At 37.0% G+C, this 16,862-nt stretch overlaps 1 pseudogene; it reads right to left on the bottom strand.

Moving 5' to 3' along the window:
* Positions 1-12,479: 12,479 nt before the first annotated feature.
* Positions 12,480-16,220, bottom strand: LOC108296845 (annotated as a pseudogene).
* Positions 16,221-16,862: the final 642 nt, after the last annotated feature.

Consider the following 16,862-nt stretch of genomic DNA (forward strand, 5'->3'; position numbering starts at 1 on the left):
TCAGGCATTGCTTTAAGAGAAATTGAAAGATAATTGGTACCAGCAATGATCCTGCAAAACAGAAGAATGAGATCCTATAACTAGATTGTTTGCATTCAGATGATACCAATAATCAAATGACTGTTGGTAAACAGGATGGTGATAAGGCCTAACATGTAGTACCATTCAATTATTAAGACCAGCCTGGCCAACATGGTGAAAACCTGTCTCTACTAAAAATGCAAAAATTAGCCAGGCATGGTGGCACACCCCTGTAATCCCAGCTACTCAGGATGCTGAGGTGGGAGAATTGCTTGAACCTGAGAGGCAGAGGCTGCAGTGAGCCGAGAACACACCACTGCACTACAGCCTGGGTAACAGAGCGAGACCCCATCTCAAACAACAACAACAACAACAACAAAACTCTGCTTTGTAGTGGGTATGATGAAATGCAGAGGAAAAGTATTGCATTCACTGATATTGGGCAATAGTAATTCTAAGGATTAAGGAATTCACCAGCTCTCATTAAATGTCTTTATGGTCTTGAAAAAATATGAGTATGAAATAAAAATAATATGCCGGGTTCAGCTGTCAGCTTTGAGGCACACCCTGTGAAGATCAGAAGGCCTCCATGGATGGGTAAAAAAAGGCCTTCAACTCCTATAATCAAAGAGTAGTTCTATGCTGAAAGTCAGGTCAAATATTTAAACCTTGTGAAGAGACTAAACTTGCAGCCTTGAAAAATCTTCAAAGATAGGGGAGTAGTAGAATCCTAAAACCTGATTTGGGGATATTTGTAGATTTATTTAAGAAGATTGAACCCTAAGTTTTCCTGAATCCTCCAGACTGGCGTAAGCAGCCCCTGCCCCTGCCAGAAAGGAGCCCTTCTTACCTGAAGATCTTGTCCAGACCCCACCTGAAGCAGATGCCTAGCAAGATGATGTTTCTTCCTCAAGACCCACCATTACCTTTCCTTATAGTTTCCAGACCAATAATTAAGGTCACATTTCGGTACACACTTTGTGGGGAAATACAATCCCTGTTCCAGAAAGAAATAGGTTATTCACAGAAAATGTATTACTGGCTTATATGCTCTGGCAGAAATCAGTAAAATATGAGAGTGGATTTTGAGGGTTAAGTTGGGTAGACAGTATATAAATATGAATAAGGGAGAGGTTGTTGACATTGGAGTACTCTTCAATGACTCAGGATTTAATGTCTTGGCAAGAACACCTGGACCCAGGCCTAATACAGAACTGGTATCCCTCTTTGAAACTTAGTCATATTTATGGCCCATAGTAATAATGGTGGAGATGCTAGAACTGTGTTGGCAGAGTACTGGAGAAAGATTTAGAAGTGGGAGAAAAGCTCACCCCGAGTTCTTCAGAAGAGCCCAGAAGATACTGCCTTTACTAACAAAATAAAGAATAAACTTATATAAGAGAGTAGCCAGTTATATCTTTGAAAATTTCAATGGCAGCTCTTCTCTGTAGGACATGGTAGATAGAAGGAAATTATATCATGGTGGAACTAATTTCCTCTCCATCAATGGTAATGCAGAATTCCAAAACATCGGCCACTAGGTTGCAACACTTAACGGCCACAGGCAAGGTGGACATAATAACCATAGTAGGCAGCAAATTTAGAATGACAGTCAGGGTGCCTTAATCCTGGTATTCCTAGGAGCAAGACAGATGGGCAGCTGACTACAGACAAAAATCAATGGCTCGTGAGCAGAAGGCTAACCTCAGCTTTCACAGTGGAAAATCACAATTATTCATCAAGCTTTAAGATCTGATCCAATTCTCAAAAAAAGAGTCAATCATTAAAGAGAATAATGCTCCCTGCAAGAAAAGATCCCTAAAGATCCCCTTAAGGAAAGTATATTGTATGTATTGCTACAGCAAATATATACAATAAACATGCTCCAAATTCATTACCTAAAGAAACTTTGACCACTTACCAAAGTTATGCACTGAGGAAAGAGGGAGACTCTGACCTTTCAAAGACCATTAGAATTCTAAGCTAATACAAGTACAAGGAGACATGCTATGTCTTCATACCCCATTACCTCAATTAGAGTGGGGCTTTTGAAAGTCAGATGAATCCTGTGCAAAGACTATCTCACAGTGAGTTTATAGACCCATTCTGTTGTTATTTCCCCAGTCCCTGAGTGTACAGTTAGGATGAATATGCTTAGCAGCTAACACACACACAGTTCCTTGAACTGTGCAATAAAAGCAATTATTGTATCAAAGGCCAAGGATAAGGCTTTGAAACTACTCTTATCCACTTATCATAGTAAATCAGTGGCCGGGCATGGTGGCTCACGCCTGTAATCCCAGCACTTTGCAAGGCATGCGGATCATGAGGTCAGGAGTTCAAGACCAGCTTGGCCAACATGGTGAAATCCCATCTCTACTAAAGATACAAAAAATTAGCCAGGCGTGGTGGGGCGTGCCTGTAATCCCAGCTACTTGGGAGGCTGAGGCAGGAGAATTTCTTGAACCCAGGAGGCAGAGGTTGCAGTGAGATGAGATCAGGCCATTGCACTCCAACCCGGGTGACAGGATAAGACTCTGTCTCAAAAAATAAAAAATAAAATAAGAAAGTAAATCATAATACCAGCTCCATGAAAATCCAGGCTTAATGCTTAAGATACGAAAGCACAGGTATTGTGGTCATCATCATATCATTGTCTGGTTGACATCATGGCTGATTACCATGAAATTACCAAATGAGAGCCACAATCGTATGTCTGTATGAGACTTGGTATGTTGACTAGAACTGATCGACACCACTTGTTGATCAGGCAATGGCAGATGGCAGTAGCTATGAATCTGATTAATATTTTTTTCAATCCTCATCAATAACAAAGATGAAAGAAATTTACATCCATGTGGAAAGGACTGCAATGCACATTCACTTGTCCTTCGGCTATGTGATTTCTCCTGTTCTCTGTCATGTGGTAGAAAGGAAACTAGATCATCTTGACATTCTAGAGAAAATTATGCTGGTTGACTGTATTGATGAAATTATGATGAACAGGAAATTATGAGTAGCTCTGCTACCATTGTCAAATCATATATTCCAATGAATTAGAGAGAAAAGCTACAGAGATTGAGGGGCTGCCACATACTTTGCAGTTTCTAGGGAGGCAATGATCTGGCACACATTGGAACATGTTCTCATGTACTCCAAGATAAAAGACAAGCTATTGCCCCTTGCAACGTTGCCACTAAGAAAAAGTCACATTTAGTCGTGCAACAGATGCTCTCAGTGTTTTGCACAGACCATCTTATCATTTTTCATTTCTGTGCTCATAGGTCTGAATTCTAATTGCCAGCACTGCAATTTTTTGCTTGAAGCCTCCCTTTCTGACCACCAGACTATGGAGAAGGCCAGAAAAGCCCAATAATTAATGCCTCCCAAGATTAATCCTCAATCAGTGACTAATAACAGTTAGTAGATACTCCCTCAGCCCTTAGGTGGGGTAAGTTGTGAGTACTGCATTTCACAAAGTCTATAAGAGTTCCTAAGAAGAATTAAGGTCTAGTTGCCATCAGTGATGACTTGCTTGAACATTTTGTCTTTATGAGATGCAACTCACAGAGTGCTTAGAGAGGACTTCATAGTTGTAAACACATATACCTAATAAAGAAGAAAAATCTCAGATGAATAATCTGAACTTCGACCATATGAAACTAAAAATAAAAAGCAAATTACACTCAAAACAAGAAAATGGAAGGAAATAACAATCAGAAGATAAATAAATAAAATAGAGAATAGATATACAACACAATCAACAAAACCAAAGCTTGGTTCTTTGAAAAGATCAATACAATTGAAAACTCTTTAGCTAAAAAAGAAAACGGGGTGAATTACTAAAATAGGGAATGAAAGAGGACACATAACTACTGACCAGAAAGAAATTAAAAAGTAATCTAAGGAAATACAATGAACAAATGTATACCAACAAATTAGATAACTTAAATAAAATCTACAACTTCTTAGAGGAATACAAGGCCAGTTGCATGCCTGCAATCTCAGTACTTTGGGAGGCAAAGGTAGAGGAGTCACTTGAGCCCAAGAGCCTGGGCAACATGGCTGTCTGTCTCTACACAAAATACAAAAATTAGCCAGGCACAGTGGTGCATCCCTGTAGTCCCAACTACTCAGGAGGCTGAGGTGGGAGGATCACTTGAGCCTGAGAAGTCAAGACTTCAGTGAGCCAAGATCGTACCACGTTCTCCAGCTTAGGGGTCAGAATGAGACCCTCTCTAAAAAAAAAAAAAAAAAGAGAGAGAGAGAGAGAGAGAGAAATGACTGAAATTGCATCAAGAAATAGATTAAACACACTTATAATAAGTACAAAAAATTGATTAGAAAATTGGAAACATCTCTCCATGAACAGCCCAGATACAATCCTGGGCAATGTTGCAAAACCTCATCTCTATGAAAAAAATAAAAATCTGCAGGGTGTTGTGGCATGTGCTTGTAGTCTCAGCTGCTTGGGAGACTGAGGTGGGAGGATCACCTGAGCCAGGGGAGGTCAAGGCTGTGTGATCAGGCCACTGTACTCCAGCCAGGGTGACAGATTGATATCCTATCTCAAAACAAAAGAAAAGCCTAGATTCTGATGGCTTCACTGGTGAATTCTACCAAATATTTAAGGAAGAATTAACACCAATCCTTTACAAATCTTCTAGTAATATAAAAGAAAGGAATATTTTCTATCTCATTCTATTTTACCCTAATAGCAAAATTAGACAAAGAATAAATCTATAAATAGACATAAAAATTATCTATAAAATACTAGCAAACCAACACTAGAAATATTAAAAGAGATTATAGACCATGAACAAATAAGATTTATCCCAGGAATACAAGGTTGTTTTGATATCCAAAAGAATCAAGAAATGTAATATCCAATATTAATAGAACAAAAGACAAAATCATATGATCATCTCAATTGATGCAGAAAATGCATTTGACAAAATCTAGTACTTTTTCATGATGAAAAAAATATTCAACAAATTAGTACTAGAAGGCAATTTCTTCAATCTGGTAAAAAGCATCTATGAAAAACTACATCTAACATTATACTTCATGTTAAAACACTAAACATGTTCCCCTTAAGACCAGGAACAAGATACAGATGCCGACGTTTGTCTCTTCTACTCAGCATTGTACTGGAGGTTCCAGCCAAGGCAATTAGGCCAGAAAAAGAAATAAATGTATACAAATTGGAAAAAAATAAGTAAAATTATCTCTATTTTGGGATAATATGATTTTGCATATAGAAAATCATAAGGAATTTTAAAACTAGCAGAAATAATAAAGTTGAAGATTATATGGTATAAGGTTAGTGTGCAAAATCAATTGTAATTCTGTATACTTGCAATAAAATACTTGCAATATGAAAATCAAATTAAAAAAACAATTCCACTTATAATAGCATTAAAAGGAATAAAATACTTAGAACTAAATCTAACAGAAGTGCAAGATACATATACTGAAAACTGGAAAACAGTGTTGAAATAAATTGAAGATTAAATAAATATTGGCATCACATGTTCATATATCAAAAGACTTAATATTGTTAAAATTGAGGTATTCCCAAAATATGTCTCTATACTCAGCAAAATAGCTATTAAAATCCCAGACAAATCTTCTGCAACAGTTAAAGATGATTCCAAAATTTATATGAAAATGGAAGAGATCCAGAATAGACAAAATAATCTGAAAACAAAACAACAAAATTGGAGAATTCATACTTCTGATTTTCAAATATAATCATAAAGCTACAATAACCAAGTCGGTGTGTTCCTGGCATAAGACTAGCAATATAAATAGATAAAATGAAATAGACATTCCCAAAATAAACTCTTATGTATAAACTCAATTGATTTTCATCAAGAGTGTCAAGCAACAGTAATGGGAAAAGAACAATATTTTCAACAAATAGTGCTGGGACAACTCAATAACCAAAAAGAATCCAAAAAAGGAATTTGGACTCACACTTTTTACCATATACAAAAATCAAGTCAAAATGAATTATAGACATAAATATGATAGTTAAAACTATAAAACTTTTAGAGGAAAATTCATATGAGTAGATCCTCATGACCTTGAATTAGGCAATGATTTCCTTGACCCAAACCAAAAATAACAAAAAAAAAAAAAATTGGATTCTGTCAAACTAGCAAACTTTTGCTATTCCAGAGCTACTATCACACAAATAAAAAGACAGCTCTGAAGGTTAATTCTACATAACATTTTTCTAGATCATGGTACTCGGTTGTTTGTTCAAACATCAGTCTGGATGCTATTGGGAAAGTATTTTTTTAGATGTGATTGATATTTAAATCAGTAGACTTTGGGGAAAGCAGATTTACCCTTTATAAAACGGGTGAGCTTTAACCAATCAACAGAAAGCCTTAAGAGAAAAGGGTCCTGGGAAAATGAAGAAATTTTGTCTCTAGACTACTTCCTATTTAAGACTGCAACATGAACTCCTGACAGAATTTTCAACCTGTCAGCCTGCCCTACAGATTTCAGAGTTACCAGCCCACACAATCATATGAATCATTTTGTAAAAAATCTCCCCCTCAGCAGGGCGCGGTGGCTTATGCCTGTAATCCCAACACTGGGAGGCAGAGGCGGGCAGACCACGAGGTCAGGAGATCAAGACCATCCTGGCCAAAATGGTGAAACCTCATCTCTACTAAAAATACAAAAACAAAAACAAAAACAAAAAGCTGGGCGCCTGTAGTCTGTAGTCCCAGCTACTTGGGAGGCTTAGGCAGGTTGAACCTCTGCTTGAACCTGGGAGGCAGAGGTTGCAGTGAACCAAGATGGTACCACTATACACCAGCCTGGAGAAAGAGTGATACTCTGTCTTAAAAAAAAAAAAAAAAAAAAAAAAAAAAAACTTTTTTAAAAAAAAAAAAAAAAAAAAAAAAAAAAAACTCCTCTGTTTCATGTATACATGAATACATATATATGTATTCATGTATACATATACATGCTAGAAGATATTGCAAGTTTGATTCTAGACTACAGCAGCAGAGCAAATATCACAATAAAGCAAGTCACATGAATATTGTGGCAGATGTATTCACCAGTATATACAAAAGTTATGTTTACATTCTACTTTGGTCTATTAATGAGGAGTAACATTACATATTAAAAATGTTCATACTTTAAATTTAAAATATTGCTTAAAAACGCTAACAATCATCTGAGCCCTCAGGAAGTCATCAACTTTTTGCCAGGGAAGGGTCTTGCTCCATGTTGATCACTGCTGATTGATTAGGGTGGTGGTTGCCAAAGGTTGGGGAGGTGGTGGCAATTTCTTAAAATAAGATAACAATGAAGTTTACTGCATTAATTGACTCTTCCTTACACAAAAGATTTCTCTGTAGCATGTAATGCTGTTTGATAGCATTTCCCTATTACAAAGGCTCTTTCAAAATTGGAGTCAATTCTCTCAAGTCCTCCTCCTGCTTTATAACTAAGTTAATGTCAAATTCTAAGTCCTTTGTTGTCATTTCAACAGTTTACAGTTTCTCCACCGGAAGTATATTCCATGTCAAGCAACCACTTTCTTTTTTTTTTCAAGGTAGAGTCTCACTCTGTCCCCCAGGCTGGAGTGCAGTGGCACGATCTTGGCTCACTGCAACCTCCACCTCCCAGGTTCAAGCGATTCTTCTCCCTCAGCCTCCCGAGTAGCTGGGATTACAGGCATGTGCCACCACACCCAGCTAATTTTTTGCATTTTTAGTAGAGATGGGGTTTCAGCCTGTTAGCCAGAATGGTCTTCATCTCCTGACCTCATGATCCGCCTGCCTCGGCCTCCCAAAGTCCTGGGATTACAGGCATGAGCCACCGCAGCTGGACACTTCCTTTCTTTCTTTCTTTCCTTCTTTCTTTCTCTTTCCTTCCTTCTTTCTTTGTCTTTCCTTCTTTATTTCTGCCTTTCTTGCTTGCTTTTCTTTCTCTCCTTCTTTCTTTTTTTTTTTTTTGAGATGGAGACTCACTGTGTTGCCCAGTCTGGAGTGCAATGGCGTGATCTTGGCTCACTGCAACCTCTGCCTCCTGGGTTCAAGCTATTCTCCTGACTCAGCCTCCTAAGTAACTGGGACTCTAAGTACATACCACATGCCCAGCTAATTTTTTGTATTTTAGTGGAGATGGGGTTTCAATGTGTTGCCCATGTTGATCTCAAACTCTTGAACTCAGGCAATCCACCTGCCTCTGCCTCCCAAAGTGCTAGGATTACAGGCATGAGCCACTGCACCCAGCCAAGCAACCACTTTCTTTGCTCATCTATAAACAACAGCCCTTCATTCGTTCAAGTTTTACCATGAGATTGCAGCAATTCAGCCACTGAAGTGGAATCTTCAGACTCTACCAATTCTAGTTCTCTCGCTGCTTCCCTCACTTCTGCAGTTACTTTCTCCACTGAAGTCTTCAACTCCTAAAAGTCATCCTTGAGAGTTGGCATCAACTTCTCCAAACTCTTGTTAATGTTGCTATTTTGACCTCCTCTTGTAAATCACAAATATTCTTAATGGCATCTAGAATGGTGAGTTCTTTCCAGAAGATTTTCAATTTGCATTGCCCAGATTCATCAGAGGAATCACTGCCTATGGAGGTATAGGCTAACAAAATGCATTTAGGAAGACTTGAAAGTCAAAATTACTCCTTGATGCAGGGGTTGAAGAATGAATGTTGTGTTAACACACAGGAAAACAATATTATTCTCCTTGCACATCTCTCTCAGAGACGTTGGGTGACCAGGTACATTGTCAATGAGCAGTAATATTTGGAAATAAACCTCTTTTTTGAGTAGTAGGTTTCAACAGTGGGTTAAAAATATTCAGCAAACCACCGGGACATGCTGGTTCACAACTGTTATCCCAGCACTTTGAGAGGCCAAGGTGGGTGGACCACCTGAGGTCAGGAGTTCAAGACCAGCCTGACCAACATGGCAAAAGCCTCTCTCTACTAAAAATACAAAAATTAGCTGGGCATGGTGGTGCATCCTGTAATCTTAGCTACTTGGGTGGCTAAGACAGGAGAATCACTTGAACCTGGGAGGTGAAGGTTGCAGTGAGCCGAGATTGCACCATTGAACTCCAGCCTGGGCAATAAGAGTGAAACTGTCTAAAAAGACAAATTTCGGTAAACCGTGCAGTAAACAGATAGGCTGTCATCCAAGATTTATTTCCCTTTATAGAGCACAAGCAGAGTAGATATAGCATAATTCTACAGGGTCCTATGATTTTCAGAATGGTAAACGAGCATTAACTTCAATTTGAAGTCACCAGTGGTATGAGCTCCTAACTAAAGAGACAGCCTGTCCTTACATTGACTTCTCTCTCCTAACTACAAAAACCTTAGATATCATCTTCTTCTAATGTAAGGCTGTTTCATATACATTGAAAATCTGTTGTTTAGTGGAGTCAACTTCATCTATTATCTTAACTAGATTTTTTGGATAACTTGCTACAACTTCTAGATTAGCACTTGCTGTTTTAAACCTTATAGTTTTGTATTATAAAGATGGGTTCTTTCCTTAAACCTCACAAACCAACTTCTGTTAGCTTCCAACTTTTCTTTATTTTTAAAGAAAAAAAAAACTTCAGATGTACTAAATAAATTCCAAATATAATCATCATATGTAAAAAACAAAACCACAAAATAGAAGAAATTGCTGTTTAAACTTATATAAACCTAGGATAGGGACAGCATGATGCCAGCGACAGGAATTGTAAAGAAAGAAACTGGTTGATTTTACCACAAAATGCAAGCTTCTACAAAAAGCACCATAAGTAAAGCCAAAAATAAATTGAAAAACATTTGTATCATATAACCAAAGGCAAAAAAATGCTTCATATATCAAAAGATATTGTAAATTAATTAAAAAATGCCAAACTACCTCAAAAAGTGAAAATGGCTAAAGATAAGCAAATTTTGGGTGGTTTTTTTTTTGTTTTTTTTTTTTCAGTCTTTCTCTGTTGTCCAGGCTGGAGTGAAGGGGCACAATCTCAGCTTACTGCAACCTCTGCGTTCAAGGTATTAGAGATTCTCCTGGCTCAGACTTCCAGATAAACAAGTTTTAAAAGAAACACAGATTAAATTAAATAGACATTATAGCATTAATCATAAGAGTGAGAAGCTAGAAACATGACATAATAAGCAACCAATTGAAATAAAGTATGATACGCATACCTATACCTTAGAATATTAAGTAGCAGTTCAAAATGAGAGTAGAAAAAATGTGTTTACCAAATGTACAAGAAAAAACAATCCCATTAAAAAGGGGGCAATGGACATGAACAGACACTTCTCAAAAGAAGACATTCATGTGGCCAACCAACATGTGAAAAAAAGCTCAATATCACTGATCATTAGAAAAATGCAAATCAAAACTACAGTGAGATACCATCTCACGCCAGTCAGAATGGTGATTATTGAAAAGTCAGGAAACAACAGATGCTGGCAAGGTTGCAGAGAAATAAGAATGCTTTTATACTGTTGGTGGGAGAGTAAATTAGTTCAATCATTGTGAAAGATAGTGTGGTGATTCCTCAAAGACCTAGAGGCAGAAATATCATTTGATCCAGCAATCCCATTACTGGGTACATACCCAAAGGAATATAAATCATCCTTTCATAAACATACATGTGTGCATATGTTCACTGCAGCGCTATTCACAATAGCAAAAACATAGAATCAACCCAAATGCCCATCAATGATAGACTGAATAAAGAAAATGTAATACTATGCACCCATAAAAAAGGGACAAGATTATGTCCTTTGCAGGGACATGGATGGAACTGGAAGCTGTTATCCTCAGCAAACTAACACAAGAACAGAAAACAAAACACTACATGTTCTCACTTGTAAGTGGGAGTTGAATAATGAGAACACGTGGATGCACTGGGGAAAACAGCACATACTGGGGCCTGTTGGGGGACAAATTGGGAGAGAGAGCACCAGGAAGAATAGCTAATGAAGGCTAGGCTTAATTCCTGGATGATGGGTTGATCTCTGCAGCAAACCACCATGGCACATGTTTACCTATGTTACAAACTTGCACATCCTGAAAGTGTACTTAGAAACTTAAAAGTGGAGGAAAAAAAAGGATTAGAGGTTGTTCAATGTGTAAAACAAATTAAAAAATAATCTGTATCTTTAAAAATTTGTTTACTGCTAGGGAAAGTGCATCCACAACAATACATGGATGTTTTTATTTTTATAAAAAATCATATATATTGAAGGATAGACAGGAATATGAAAATAATATTGTCTGTTTGAAATTGTGAGTATTTAAATTTTTCTTTTGATGGTATTTGCTTTTTCTGCAATTAATTACTTTCATAGTAACAAAAAGTGTTTTAAAAATTAGTTCTGGCAATAACACCATAGACAGATAAAAAAAATCCAGCAATCCCTGAGGTTAAGGTGGCATTTTAAAAACTGAAAATATTTATCAGGACAGAAAAGCAAAACTGTACTATAATTATGAATATTGTAATTATAAAGTAAATGAACACTTCAACTATGTCATAGTAGTGATTTACCATTAAGGTTTTAAGTCAATAATACATTTAACATCTAATGAACTTTGGAAAGACAATATCATAAAACTGTCTAAAACACTATGTTAAGTTACTATTAACATTGCATATAAGGATAAAGATGGCAAATTCTTTACTCTTACCACATCATCATATGATTATCATTTGTTATCTATCAACTTTTAGTTTGAAAGTCAGTACACTTATCAATATCAAATTCTACTTTGTTGCACAATGTTCAGTTTGGCAATTTTCAACTATGTTGTGAAATTCAAGAAAAATAGAGTCCGGTCTAAGAAGTTGACAGAGTTCTGCTCTAAAAAATATTCTTACAAAAGAATTTGTCAAAACATTTTCATCTTTAAAAAATTTCAAATGCAACTATTAATGTTTCACTTTTGCTCTACTCAATTCTGTCTGAAAATGTTTATTAAAATTATTAAGGAAATAAAGTGTAAAATTATTATAGAAAATATTTTCAATAAAAAGCATAATTATTAACACTGGCAACTGCCACGAAGAAAGAGTATACATGCTAATAATCATTATAGGACTCTATTGCTGGTTCCCATAACTACCACTGATGTTGTGTTAAGTCCCACAACATCAAAAATGAAGAAATAGTTCCATGAGCTGTCAATAGTTGTCTGAAGGCAATGTATTATTCATCAGTACCAGAATCCCCCTGATGTTCTTCCACATGTTCACAATTTTTTACCACTGGTCATCCGTCAGATTCTGCAACTGTTGCGGGAAAATCCAACTAACAAAAGGTAACGCTGGAAATTGACACTAACAGTAGTCTACCGATGTTTCCCCTGCAAATTTCACGTATTCTGATAATAAAATTTTGCACAAAAGGTGGAATTCAAAAGACCAATTGTACATTTATCTAAAATCTTATAATTACAGTAGTTTCATGGAAAAAGTTGTCCAGTAACATAAATTGCTTCTGCATCAGTTCTACAAACAAGACAAGAACCAAAAACATCCAAACGGTTTGGTCTTTATCCAGATTAACTAGAACTTTCCATATTGCTTCCTATTGAGAAGGAAGCTTGTGATTTCAATTTGGTCTTTTGTAGGATGAGTGCTGAGCCAAGAACTTTGAGAGACTGGTGAACATTAGCTTGGTTACTAATGGTATGAGTCAAAAAAGTACTAGCTCTTCCTCCTCGGTGAAAGAGTTATGGTACATCTGTGGAACATCCCAGTGCCAGAGGAATTCATCTTCAGAACAATTAATGGAGGATCTGGGTTGGACGGATGAAAGTAATTTTAGCTTTCATTTTAGCTTCGTAAGCCTTCAGCGGAAATACTAGCATAGTACCTTGTCTAACGTTTCAAATAATCAACATTCCATCCTGGCCACCAGTAGCTACAATATGCTGTTTGATGAGATTTCTAGCAACACAGTGGGGATTCAGTCACCAGTTAGTGACAATATCTGAAAAGGTTCATTTCCTTGTTGTGTGAAATCCCATATTTTTAACTGTCCAATCGAATTTACAGTAAGAATCTCAGGAGTTTGAAGAAAGATTACACTATGGAGTATACTACCATCTGCATTGTTTACAGTTCTTACAGCTTCCTTGTGATAAGCTTTGAAGAGATTTATTCAACCATCATCTCCAATACTAATGATTTCTGGTTTGTTGCACACAACACCTGTATATGGTGCACTGCTACATGAATGACTTTCCGGGCCTGTGTGGTAATAAGCTGTAGTTCATAGCTGGTTAACTGAAAGAGTCTGGTTATTCAGATGGTGAAGGGAAACTGATACATATTCTGTTGATGAAGCAGCTACAATTCTTTCCTGGTTAAAAAACTGTCAATCCATTACATCACCATAGTGTCTAATGTCACACAATAATTGATAGTCTGCTTCAAACCCTCTATTAGAGTCCAAATTTCCAAAATCTCCAATAGATCGCAATGAAACATAATTTACCCCATTGTCCCAAGAGCTCGTAGTAAACATCCCTGCAATCTTCGAGCTCCCCAGAGGCACTGGTCACCAGCAGGTTTTGCAGATTTTCTGAAACACAAGTGGCATAAATTTCCTCCAACTGAAAGCAACTGCAGCAGGTAAAGCAAGAAGCAAGCACTGCTTCTACCTTCTCTTCTGCAGCTTCCTCACCAATCTCAGTCTTTGTAGAACTGAAGAGAGTTAGGACCTTGCTCTGGATTTGGCTTTGGCTTAAGGGAATGTTGTGGCTGGTTTGATCTTCTATCCAGACAAACTAGAACTTTCACCATATCAGCATTAAGGCTGTTTTCTTCTTTTATCTTCCATGTGTTCACTGAAGCAGCACTCTTAATTTCCTTCATGAACTTTTCCTTTTCATTCACAACTTGGCTCTTTGGCACAGAGGCCTAGCTTTCAGCCTATCGTGGCTTTTGACCTTCCTCCCTCACCAAATTTAATTATGTCTAGCTTTTAATTTAAAAGAGAGATGTGCAACTCTTCCTTTCACTGGAACACTTAGAGGCCATTGTAGGGCAATTTCAATCTTGTTGGGAGGCCTGAGGAGAGTGAGAGAGATGGGAGAATGGGTGGTTAGTGGAGCAATCAGAACATACACAACATTTATTAAGTTTGCCATCTTTTATGGGTATGGTTTGTATAGCCCCCCAAAAATTACAATAGTATCATCAAAGATCATTTATCACAGATTGCTGTAACAGCTATAATAATAATGACAAAGTTTGAAATATTGTGAGAATTACCAAAATGTGACACAGAGACACAAAGGGAGCATACTGCTGTTAGAAAAATGGCACTGAGAGAATCGCTTGTTGCAGGGCCACACAACTTTAGCTTGTTAAAAATGAAAATGAAAGCTCTGTATGCCTCTGTGTGTGTGCGCGTGTGTGTGTGTGTGCGTGTGTGTGTCCTACTGGTTTTCTTTCTCTGGAAGACACTAACATAACAACCTAAATAATAGGAGAGAATATTTGTAAGTTATTAAGTGACTTTTATTTAGAATATATTTTTAAAGGCTTACAACTCAGTGATAAAAAGACATCCTAATTTTCTAAATGAGCAAAGGGTTAATATACATTTCTCCATAGAACATATATGAATGGCCAATAAGGACATGAAAATTACATTATTAGTAGTCATTAGGAAAATGCAAAACAAAACCACAATAATATAGCACTTCACATTAACTAGGATAACTAAATTCAAGAAGACACCAATAACAAATGTTGGCAAGAATGTGGAGAAATGATAAGACTCATATATGTTGATGTGAATGTAAAATGATGCTACCATTTTGGCAATCAGTTTGGCAGTTAACCGTTTACTGTTAAATATAGAGTTATTATGTGACCCAGCCATTCCATTCCTTGGTATGTACCCATAAGAAGTGAAAACATGTCCACATAAAAATTTGTACATAAATGTTTACAGCAGCATTATTTGTATTAGCCAAAAAAGTGGAAACAACTAAAATGTCCATCAACTAATGAATCGATAAATAGTATACGGTATATCCATACAATAGAACATTATTTGAAAATTAAAAGGTGGAAGCAGTTACTGTCTGCTGCTAAGATTTCCACTACAGATACAAGAAAAAAGTCTCTTCACACTTTCTGTCTAAAGGTAGCAGCCTGAGATTGACTAGAAGAATACAGGGGGAATCACAGAGAGAGAATTTTCATGACTCAGGATAAGCTTGTAAACACTGAAGAGCCTGTTTTACTACAAAGGAAAACCTAAAACTTGGTTTACATGAGAAGTGTTGGGAAACAGCTCCTCCTATCCTTACCTGGTTGGTTACATTAGTAAAAACTTAAAGGCTAAAGCTAATTAAAAGCAAGCCAATGATAAAAAGAAAAGAAAGAACATAAAAAGGAATGAAATTCCAATATATATTACAACTTGAATAAAACTTGAAAGCATTATGTCTAGTAAAAGAAGCCAGCAAAAAAAAAAGAAACAAACAAACAAAAACCAAATATTGCATGATTCCATTTATATGAGATGTCCATAATGGTCACATCTATAGAGACAGAGAGTTGATTAGTGGTTACCAAGAACTGGGTTGGTCCATGAAGAGATAAGTGTGAGGAAAGGTGGATGACTGGTAATAGGTATCAAGTTTCTTTTTGGGGTGATGAAAATGTTCTAAAATTATATTATAGTGACCTCATTCCATCTTACTTGCCATCTATCTTCATAAATAGCCCTGCTTATGTTTTTGCAATTTCCTCCCACCCTAGCTTCTACTTTGACCTTTCTATTCCTCTTGTTTCTTCTAGTTTTGCATCATAATCCAAGCCCCAAGCACAAAAACAAATTTTCTGGTCCCAACCTCTTTGAGTCAGAAGCATTAGCAATTACATGAACCATCATTTGCCTTGAGTCCACCAAACCAGCCCCAATTCCTGTGGCCAAATCTGTGGATACAGCTATTTGGAACTTTTACATTCACAGCTCTATGGTTAGGTTCTGTAAATTGCAGAAAGTCTAATCAACACATGATGTAGCAAAAAATATACCATCCAAGAATTGAGTTACATGTCCTTGTTATCTTTAAGTCTTGACTTACTGGAAACTCTGAAGGTGGGAAACCAGAGGAACAGCAGCTTTTGCAATAGTCCAGGAAGATGGTGCTCATGACAACAACCATCCATTCATAGTTGTCCAGAAAGCATGTTCCCAGTGTGAGCTAAAATTTCTTTCCTAAATACCCAAAATGGCACATCTATCCTTCATTTGCCCTGGTAGATGAGCTTACATAACCAGAGAAGTAGCTCTAGTTTCCTGTTCCAGAACTTTTGCAAAAGCTTCTTAGAAAATATGAGGAACAAGGACTTCTTTTCTGTCTTAGGCTGCTGTTCTATGGAATGATAGATATAATCTGTGTTTCTTAATCCTGGTTCCCACTTCTGATGCCAAACAAAGTAACAGTGCTTGACACTGAATGTGGACTTTTGATGCTGTCTGACTCCTTCCAAGAGGCTTACTCTACCTCTTGCTCTTTATTTGCTGGTTATTTTAACAATGACTACAGAATCTGTTCTAACTAGCTAATGAATAAGAGAGAGGAAGGAAAAAGGACATAAATTTGCAAAAAATAAAAAAGAGGAAGTGCATGAGGAAATTGATTGAAGCCACCAATGCCAGGGAATAAATCCTATGCCACGTCGCCATCAGTGTGCAGCAAAGTACAGTGGGGAAATCAGTGCTGGTTCCAGTATGGTTGTGCGGTAGTAACAAGTCCAGGAGTATCTGGAGAGGCCTGAATGATTAAGAGAGCTTTTGGAAATTTCTCT

The sequence above is a fragment of the Cebus imitator genome, unplaced genomic scaffold, assembly GCF_001604975.1.
Source record: "Cebus imitator isolate Cc_AM_T3 unplaced genomic scaffold, Cebus_imitator-1.0 Scaffold745, whole genome shotgun sequence".
Taxonomy (NCBI): Eukaryota; Metazoa; Chordata; class Mammalia; order Primates; family Cebidae; genus Cebus; species Cebus imitator.